Here is a 10,070-nt window from a genome sequence, read left to right on the forward strand (position 1 = left end):
AATACATATTTCTTTCTCAGCCCAATCACCTAACCTAAGGGAGGGAATGACTCGAACTACTTTTTGGTCTGATCACAAACATTTGGGGGTATGTATGTAACTTGAGAAGTTACTTCGGGTCCGACCACGTCAAAATAGAATATTTATATTTTCCCACAAAGAAAAAAATTTTAAAAAGAGATATTGTCAAAATGGGGAGGAAAATTCAAAGTTGGGCAAATCAATTTTGATTGGTGAAGTATAGACGACCTCAGTTTGGATCAAACAAAAATTGGTGAGTGGTAGGCCATAAGTTTAACGATATAAGTAGTTCATTTGATCATTTTTAAGTCTTAAAACTCAAAATAAAAATAAAGTCCAAGAGAAAAGTTGTCAAGACTGATGTAAGGGATGAAATGAGCAAAAAAAAAATTTTAGGGTCCATTTTTAATGCATAGACTGAGTATTTTAAAAACGGACCAGAACCTTAATTTAAAAAAAATAAAAAATTGGGGCACATTGCCTTTGATTTTTGGCTTGGGTCAATTTTGTTGTTCTTTTTTTTATGATGCAAGATATAAAAGAAAAATAGATTTCCCTTTTTACCTAGGGGGACATACAAAGAAAATAAAGGGAAAAAAACCTAAAATCTATACAACTTGCCTTCGTGAGCTAAACAAAATACAACATATGAATATGGGATGGATACACATTTTATTTTTGAAGACTTTAGTATCCTACATCTATTAATTATGCTTTGATGCATACAGGTTTGTAGGCGGCTTTTCGGCTACCCATTCTTCAAACTTCAATGTACACCTAAGTGTCCATGTTTTAGGTTGATGAATAGGGTGGATGTTCTCCTCCCCACCACCCAAAATAACGATCTCGAAGGCTTGAGAGTAACAGCATTCGAGGCTAATATTTTCACAAGGGAGGGGGGTAGTATGTGTATTGGGTTATGAAACGCGTGTGCACGTGCATTTTTTTTTTAAAAAGTGTATCCATCCTTACATCATTTGTCTCAAAGTGAAAAAAAAAACAAAACATAAGTAAAAAAGATCAATCCAAATCGGGTCCATGGCCTGAATCCAATTCAAAATGGATCCACGACCCATATCCAATTTGAATTGGGTCTACGACTCATATTCAATCTGAATTGGGTCCACGACCCATATTCACTTCAAAATGGATCCACAACCCATATCCATTTCAAAATGGGTCCATGACCCGTATCCAATTCCAAATGGGTCCACGACCCATATCTAATCTGAATTGGGTCTACGACCCATATTCACTTCAAAATGGGCCTACAACCCATATCCATTTCAAAATGGGTCCACGACCCGTATCCACTTTCAAATTGCTCTACGACCCATATCTACTTCAAAATGGGTCCACGACTTATATCCACTTTCAAATAGGTTCACGACCCATATCCGTTTCAAATGGTTCCATGACCCATACCCATTTCAAAATGGATCCACGACCCATACCCACTTCGAAAATGGGTCCACGACCCATAGCCATGTCAAACCGGGTCTACAATCCAAATCGGGTCCACGACCCGTAATTATCCAGATTGGGTCCACAACCCACATCCATTGCGAACCATGATTCATATGCAATCCATCAAGATCAACAATTGGGTGATCAATTCAAATGAATCCATTTATTTTTCCAACAAATTATATTAAAAAAATATTTAAGCACCAATTACAATTTTTTATCAAAGTCGGTGCTTAAGAACGATCTTGCCCTATTGATACAAAGGGAATAGACTACATCTATTCAATAAAATGAGGTGATTTAAGAGTGCCCTTGTCACCACCTCTTCCCTAGAGATCTGACTGATCGATCTTAGTTTCAGATAATTGAATTAGGGGCTAACAGATCTAACTCAACTTGTTTGCAGTAATCTGCTTTTACAAAATCTTATATCAACTCCATGTTGATGCCATCCATGCTAATGTAATACTTTTTTCAAAATATTTTATCAACTTTGTGTTGATGCCAGCTCCGTACTGATGTAATCGCTTTTTAATTATATCGACTCCGTATCGATACTAGCTTCGGTTGATGTAATTCTTTTTCAAAATATTTTACCAACTCCGTGTTGATGCTAGCTCCGTGTTAATGCTAGCTTCGTGCTAATGTAATTATTTTTTAATTATAACGACTCTGTGTCGATGTTAGTTTTGACTGATATAATTCTTTTCCAAAATGTTTTACCAATTTCATGTTGATGCCAGCTTCGTGCTAATGTAATCACTTTTTAATTATACCGACTCCGTATCGATGCCAACTCTAGTTGATGTAATTCTTTTTTAAAATATTTTACCAACTCCGTGTTGATGCCAGCTCCATGCTGATATAATTCTTTTTAAAATATTTTACCAACTTCATGTTGATGCCAGTTCCATACTGATGTAATTTTTTAAAAAATAAATAAATTATACTAACTCCGTGATGATGCCAGCTTCGTGCTAATGTAATAATTTTTTAATTATACCAACTCCGTATCGATGCCAACTTCAACTATGTAATTCTTTTTCAAAACATTATACCAACTCCATGTTGATGCCAATTTTGTGCTGATGTAATTGCATGTTAATTATACCTACTCCGTGTCGATGCTAACTCCAACTAATATAATTATTTTTCAAAATATTTTGCCAACTCCGTGTTGATGCCAGTTCCGTGCTAATGTCAGCTTCGTGCTGATGAAATTACTTTTTAATCATACTGACTCCGAGTCAATGCTAGCACTGGCTGATATAATTCTTTTTCAAAATGTTTTACCAACTCTTTGTTGATGCCAACTTTGTGCTGATATAATTCTTTTTCAAAATATTTTACCAACTCCGTATTGATGCCAACTCTGTGCTAATGTAATTCTTTAAAAAAATAAATAAATTATACTAACTCCGTGCTGATGCCAGCTTTGTACTGAAGTAATCATTTTTTAATTATACCAGCTCCGTATCGATGCCAGCTTTGACTGATGTAATTTTTTTTCATAAATTATACCAACTCCGTGTTGATGCCAATTTTGTGCTGATGTAATTACTTTTTAATCATACCGACTCCGTGTCGATGCCAATTTCGACTAATATAATTATTTTTCATAATGTTTTGCCAACTCTATGTTGATGCCAGTTCCGTGTTGATGCTAGCTTCGTGCTGTTGAAATTGCTTTTTAATTATACTGACTCCATGTCAATGCCAGCTCTGACTGATATAATTATTTTTCAAAATGTTTTACCAACTCCATATTGATGCCAGCTCCGTGCTGATGTAACTGCTTTTTAATTATACTGACTTGGTGTTGATGCCAACTCCGACTGATGTAATTCTTTTTCAAAAAAAATTATACCAACTCCGTATTGATTCCAGCTCCATGCTGATGTAATATTATTTCTCAAATGATCCAGCTCTGTACTAACAAACCATGCTTTTAAATTTATTTAATTAAAATTTTCCTTTTGGGGTACCATCCTTAATAATTGACCGGACCTAATAAAACATCTTGCATTTTCCTTTCTATAAATAAGATAGTAATGCTTGGTCTTCTATACTCACAGGTGGCCAAACGAAAGAAGTACAAACACCTTGAGATGCCTCCGTATTTCCTTCGATCATCGTCAACTATGAGTAACTCAAAAGACCCATAACCTGCAACGAATAATTTGACCGAGGATAACGAGATGATAGTAAGGTTATTAGAAACAATCAAAAGGCAGGAGAGAATGCTGACTACCGTCCTAAGTAGTACTAATTTTCTACAAGCATAAGCCGTCCAATACCAAGCATCTAGGTCAAACCCTAAATTCCCTAAGCAATTATGACCAGATCAATAAACCACGCCACCTCCTACTATGCAAGTGTATCAGGACCCTCTACTTTACATCCCACAAAATCAACCACCCCCGGTGGTGATCCTAGATGACAAATGTGACTTCAAGGCTCCCAAAGCTAAGAATGCTACTAACGAAAAATGACCCAACAAATCGAATCCCTTCAAGAAGAAATAAGACAAATCAAGGGCACAAACACCTTGGGAGGGATAAGATTCAAGGACCTTTGCTTATATCCCCAATGCACAACTACCAACTAAGTTCAAATGCCCGAAATTCAAGAAATACAATGGTGTTAGGGTGTTCTCTATCGCACCTAAAATTGTATTGTGGATCGATGTGCCAATATGTCAAGGATGACAGATTGCTGGTATAGTTGTTCCAAAGAAGCTTGACAGGACCGGCTCTTAAATGGTTCTTGGGGTTAGATCACTTACTCATCAAGAACTGGTAGGATCTAGTTGTAATGTTTTGGCACAAAAACAGATTTAACACAGATGTGGGGCTGGATATGAATGATATGGAAAAAATAACAAAGAAGCAAAAGGAAACAGTAAAAGAATATGCCCAAAGGTGGCAAGAGTCAACTTTCCAAGTATGGCCAACCATGACAGAATAAGAGATGAACACCATGTTTATCTCTACATTGGGACATTCATTCTATACCCATCTAGTGGGGCATACCACGGGCATTTTCCCCAATTTGGTTCAAGTAACAAATCGGGTTGAGAACGGGATCTGAACCGATCTAATATTTGACTTCACAGCCCTAAGCATAGCAGTAGGGACATCGGAACTGAAGAAACTAGTGCCTTTAGTCAAGAAAAGAGAGGAGACTCAAATCAACAATGTTCAACCCAACCAACCTCTCTTTAGTCAAGCTCTAGTTCAGAAGCAACAGGAACCTCAACTTCTTTGGACGCTAGTACCTCAAGCTATCTAGACTCTAGTACCGCAGAATCCTTTTCGGATGATTCCTCTACAAGCCATGCCAGCACAACCAGTACCATAGTATGGGCAGAACCAACAAGCAAAACCTAACAAGGTCAATAGAGTGTTCACCAAGCTACCAGTGACGTTGTCAGAACTACTCCCCACATTACTTCGGAGAGAGTACCTCACCAAGAAACCACCAAACCCAGAAGCTTCTAAAGGAGTGGGGTGGGGTACAATCCCAACCTCTTCTATGAGTTTAACATGAGTACACCAGGGTACTCTACTGATCAATGTTGGCAGCTTAAGCACCAAGCACAAAATCTGATTGATCGAAAGACCATCATACTGGATAGCCCAACAAACAAAGCTCTACAACAAAACATCAATCAAAACCCTCTACCTGCCCATAACGAAAAAGGAAACAGGCCTGCACGAATATGGTTATAAAAAAGGAAGCTGACTTCAACCCTTTAGTGTTGATAGCTCCTATAGGATCAAAGGTCCGAGTTCATCTAACAAAAAAACTGACAATACCAATAGTTAACGCTCTCTCCCAATATATCGACAACTCCACCCCATTACCACTCAGGATATCTTACCTAACCATCTATCCCAATGACCAATCTACAAGTTCCATTGTTCGACCTCCACTCATCATTCCATATACATTTCCCAACCCTCAAAATTTATTTTCTCGCCTACCTCTTCACATACCACATGCTTCATCCTCACGACCACCACTAGTCATCCTTTACACCCTCTTAAAATCCCACTCAAACTACTACCACACCTTCATTAAAACCACCACCCCTCATCTTCCATGTAAAACCCTAACCACTTTCAATAACCATACACTCTCCCAAACCATTCCTCTACAGTTCCAACTAAGCAGTCTCGTGGAGCCATTGTCACCTCAACAGGGGTAAAAATGATAAAAAAGGCCATGGTAGCAGATATTGGTCATATGACCAAGGCTGAGGCATACCACAAGACACTGAGAAAAATAGTAAGGGTTGAAAAAAAAAAGGGAAGAGAAGGTAGAAGAGAATGAAGAAAAAAGAAAAGAAAAAAGGAAAGACAAATTGTTTAAGGAAGATAGGTCAGGGTAAGAAAAGTCAGAAAAGAAACAAGAATCTAAATGACAGACAAAGAAGCAGCAGCCTTCATCAAACTCATTTGTAAGAGTGAGTTCAACATAGTCGAACAACTAAACAAGATCCCAACATAGATCAGTATCTTGGGCTTCCTGTAAAACTCATAAAAACATCAGTAGGGTATAGACACCCCATTTTTGCATACTCCTGACTAATCAACTCGTTGACCCGATTGTAACGGTTCCCAATGATGGATGATATTCCAATGCTTTATTAGTTACTAGATGTGTTTCAGAAATCCGGATGAGGTATCTCAAATTAACAAAACCTTAGAAACCATGCTACGCTAGGAAAATGTAACTCCAAAAACATAGAAATTATCATTTTTTCGACAAAAACAAACTTTACGATAAAAATCACTAAAAAATGATTGAATTACCAAAATACTCCTAACCTCAAAACATCCTTAGAGCCTACATTATGCTTAGAAAAATCCTTTCAAACATATAAAATAACAAATCGAAACCAAATAAGTCATTTCGCCAATTTTCACAGAATTCGACAAAATTACGAAAATACCCCTCATAAAGTTCACGATCATTTCACACGAAAAAAATTTTAAATGATAAAAATCAATATTCCTATTGAATTCCTTACGAAAAATCGATTCCAAAGCATCCTAGAACATCAAAAATCAACTTAAAATACAAAAAATCATCTCCGAGGGCAAAACGATAATTTTACAATTTTAATAATTAAAAATTCAGAAATTAATAATTAAAACATTAAAATAAAATCTTAATCAAGACCTTATAGTCAATGAAGTAAGAGTAAAGTCAAAATATTAAAGTCAATCAAGTGAGACTAAAAGTCAAAACCCTAATAGAATTCTAATTAAATAATAACTTTATCTTAAACAATCCTAATTAAATAATAAATCTATTTAAAATAATTCTAATTAAAATATAACTCTACCTAAAATAATTATAATTAAATACTAACTTTATCTAAACAAGCACTTTAAAAAATCTATAAATAGGGGTCCTTACTACCTATTTTCGTATGAAAAAATAAATCCTAAAAAAAGTAGGTCAAAAAGCTTCCCTAGCCTCCCATAAACCCTAATTTTGAAGTCCCAACTCCTTACCTAACATTCAGACCCCAATTTTAGCTCAAAAAACACCTAGAAGCTCTTCAAAAAACACCCAAAATTCAGAAAAAAGTCAAAAGATTCAAATCTAAAACGAAAGTACCTCGCCTTTGAGATTTGAAGCAAATTTGGCAACAGAACGAAACGAGGAATACTGTACAAGGAGTTGTTCTATCAGATCTAAGGGAACAAAACTGTTGCGTTCGGAAAAGGTAACAATTTTTATTTTTTTTATTATTATTTAGGTCTTGTTAGCAATGTAGTTTTATTTGGAAATTAGTAGAGACCGGCGTTTGCCGGGTGGGATTGGTGCCTAACACCTTCCAACCCCGTAACGTGACCCATATTTTTCTTTCGTAAATTAGTAGTATTTACATTTTTAGAGTCGGTATTCGATTCCTAGATCGGAATAACTAGGTGGCGACTCCCAAACCTCAAAAATCAAAAGTGGATTCGCGCACCCCGCAGATCAAGGGCGCTTTCATAGGGGCTTTTAAAAGTTTTAACCGAGTCACACGTACCTACAACCACTTCACCTGTACAGTTAGAGAAGACAGTGGGACAAATCATGGCTCCCAATCTGATTGTCTTCATAGAAAGCGAATTTATTCAAGAAAGACGCGAACACATTGAGCCAATGAACATTATGGTTATGTGCAAAGGTATGATGGTCGCCAGGGTACTAATCAATAACGGCTCGGCTCTCAATGTCTATCCTTTAGAGACCTTCTACAAACTGAATGCAGATTGGTCCCATGTCAAACCCAATCACAAGGTAGTTCGAGGATTCGACAACTCAATGAGGGACTCCCTCAAAAAATTGATTTACTAGTCACTATCGGCTCATGTACTTTCGAGGTTACTTTTAAGGTCATGGACATACCAACAACGTTCAATCTTCTACTAAGGAGGCTGTGAATTCATATTGTAGGGGCAGTACCTTCTTCTCTACACCAAAGGGTCAAGTTCATAATAGGGAAAAATATGATATTAGTTTTAGCAGAGAAACTAATCCCAATGGGTCGAACTCTGGATGTACTAATTATAGACGTGGAAATGACTAAAGACAAAGCAATGTACCACTTTTACCAATTCACTGTTGTCAACCAAGTTGAAAAAGGAAAGAAGAAAGCAAAAGTAAAATAATCGAGGGCAAACTTGATGATTGGACGGGTAATGAAGGAAGTTGGCTACCAACTGAAACAGGGTTTGGGACTAGGAAGAAGAGGTAGAGCCACCCCGATCATTGCAAGTAAGCACACCCCTTACTTCAGTCTTGGCTTCAGATCCACGAAGAAAGATATTGCTAACATAAACGACAAGAAAAGGGAACTCCGATTAACAAGAAGACATAACCAAGAGCCAAATGTTTAGAATCTAGGTAAGGTTCCCCACATCAGTGTTAGTTTCCCAAGGTCGCAAGGCAGACCCGACTACCTATCTAAACAACTGCCACAAAAGCCAGCAAGGAAGCCAAAAACTGTAAGTTTCAAAATAAAATACGTATAGAAAAACTCAATTATTGAGTCCCAACCCTCCTTCATGGACGGTGTTGATGTTCTATTCAACGGGGATTCCGACGAGGATTCACAAAAGATAACAATAGAGCCCGCAAAAGTACAAGTTGCCACAAACAACAAAAATAATTCACCATTTCCAATCAGCACCGATTGGGCATTAGTCATCATTCCACCCAACTTGGGAAGACCTAAACCCGACCCTGACAACTGTCAACCAAAAGTGATGGTCATCTTAGAACTGTCCAAACATCCATAACGAGCTCTCGTACTCGAGTAAAGACTGTTTTAAGGGCTTCCTATCATTACTAGTGAATTTGTATGATTGTTCTTCTTATTTTAGATGTTCGAAAAATAGCACTAAAAAAATTAAAAATCAAAAAGCTTTCAAAATCTCAAAAAAAAATAGATATTTTTCAAAAACCAAAAAAAGAGTTTTCACAGAATTTAAGGGGTTTGTCTTAATCAAATGAACTTTTGGATAGTACAGAATATGAAAGGGATGAGTATGACTTTGATCTCGAACTTGACTTCAACCTCATGGGAATTGAAATAGAGTTAGAGGATGAAGTCGAATACCCTCCTAAAAAAATTAAAGACCTTCTAGAATGACATGAAAAGGGTGTTCAGCCAAACATTGAGGATACAGACTCGATTAATCTCGGTACTGAAGATGACCCACGTGTTGTAAAAATTGGAGCCTTATTAATACCTTAGTAGAAAGAAGAAATGATCGAACTATTTCATGACTATCAAGACATCTTTCCCTAGTCTTACAGAGATTTTTGCGACTTAGACACAGACCTCGTTGTTCATAAATTACCAATCGCTACTGGTAACAAGCCGATCAAACAAAAATTGAGAAGACTCAAGCCAGAGTGGACACTTAAAGTCAAAGATGAAATAATGAAACAATTCCAAGCAGGATTTCTCGCAGTCTCCACGTACCCTGAATGACTAGCCAATGTCATTATGATACTAAAGAAGGACATGACAGTGCGAATGTATGTCAATTATCGGGATTTGAATAAAGTCAGTCCTAAGGATGATTTTCCATTACCCCACATCGACACTCTAGTCTATAGTACAGCGAGGCATGGCATATTCTCATTCATGGATGGTTTCTCCGACTACAATCAGATAAGAATGGTAGAAGAAAACTAGGAGAAGATAGCATTTAGCACACCCTGGGGTACTTTTCATTACAAAGTCATGTCATCGGGCTCAAGAAGTTAAGGTGACCTATCATGTGCAATGACAGCTTTATTTCATGACATGATCCACAAAAAAATGGAGGTTTATGTGGATGACATGATTGCTAAGTCTAGCTTGGAGGAAGATCATTTGATAAACTTGAAAAAATTATTTGATCTACTAAGGAAGTATAGTTTGAGGCTCAACCCGACAAAATACGTCTTTGGGGCAACATCAAGCAAGTTATTAGGCTTCATCATTAGTAGAAGATGCATTGAGATAGATCCAACAAAAATCAAGTACATTCTTGAGATGAAAGTACCAGTGTTAGAAAGGGACGTCA

Source organism: Akebia trifoliata, chromosome 4, assembly GCF_017979445.1.
Source record: "Akebia trifoliata isolate Shusen 1 chromosome 4, ASM1797944v1, whole genome shotgun sequence".
NCBI classification, from domain to species: domain Eukaryota; kingdom Viridiplantae; phylum Streptophyta; class Magnoliopsida; order Ranunculales; family Lardizabalaceae; genus Akebia; species Akebia trifoliata.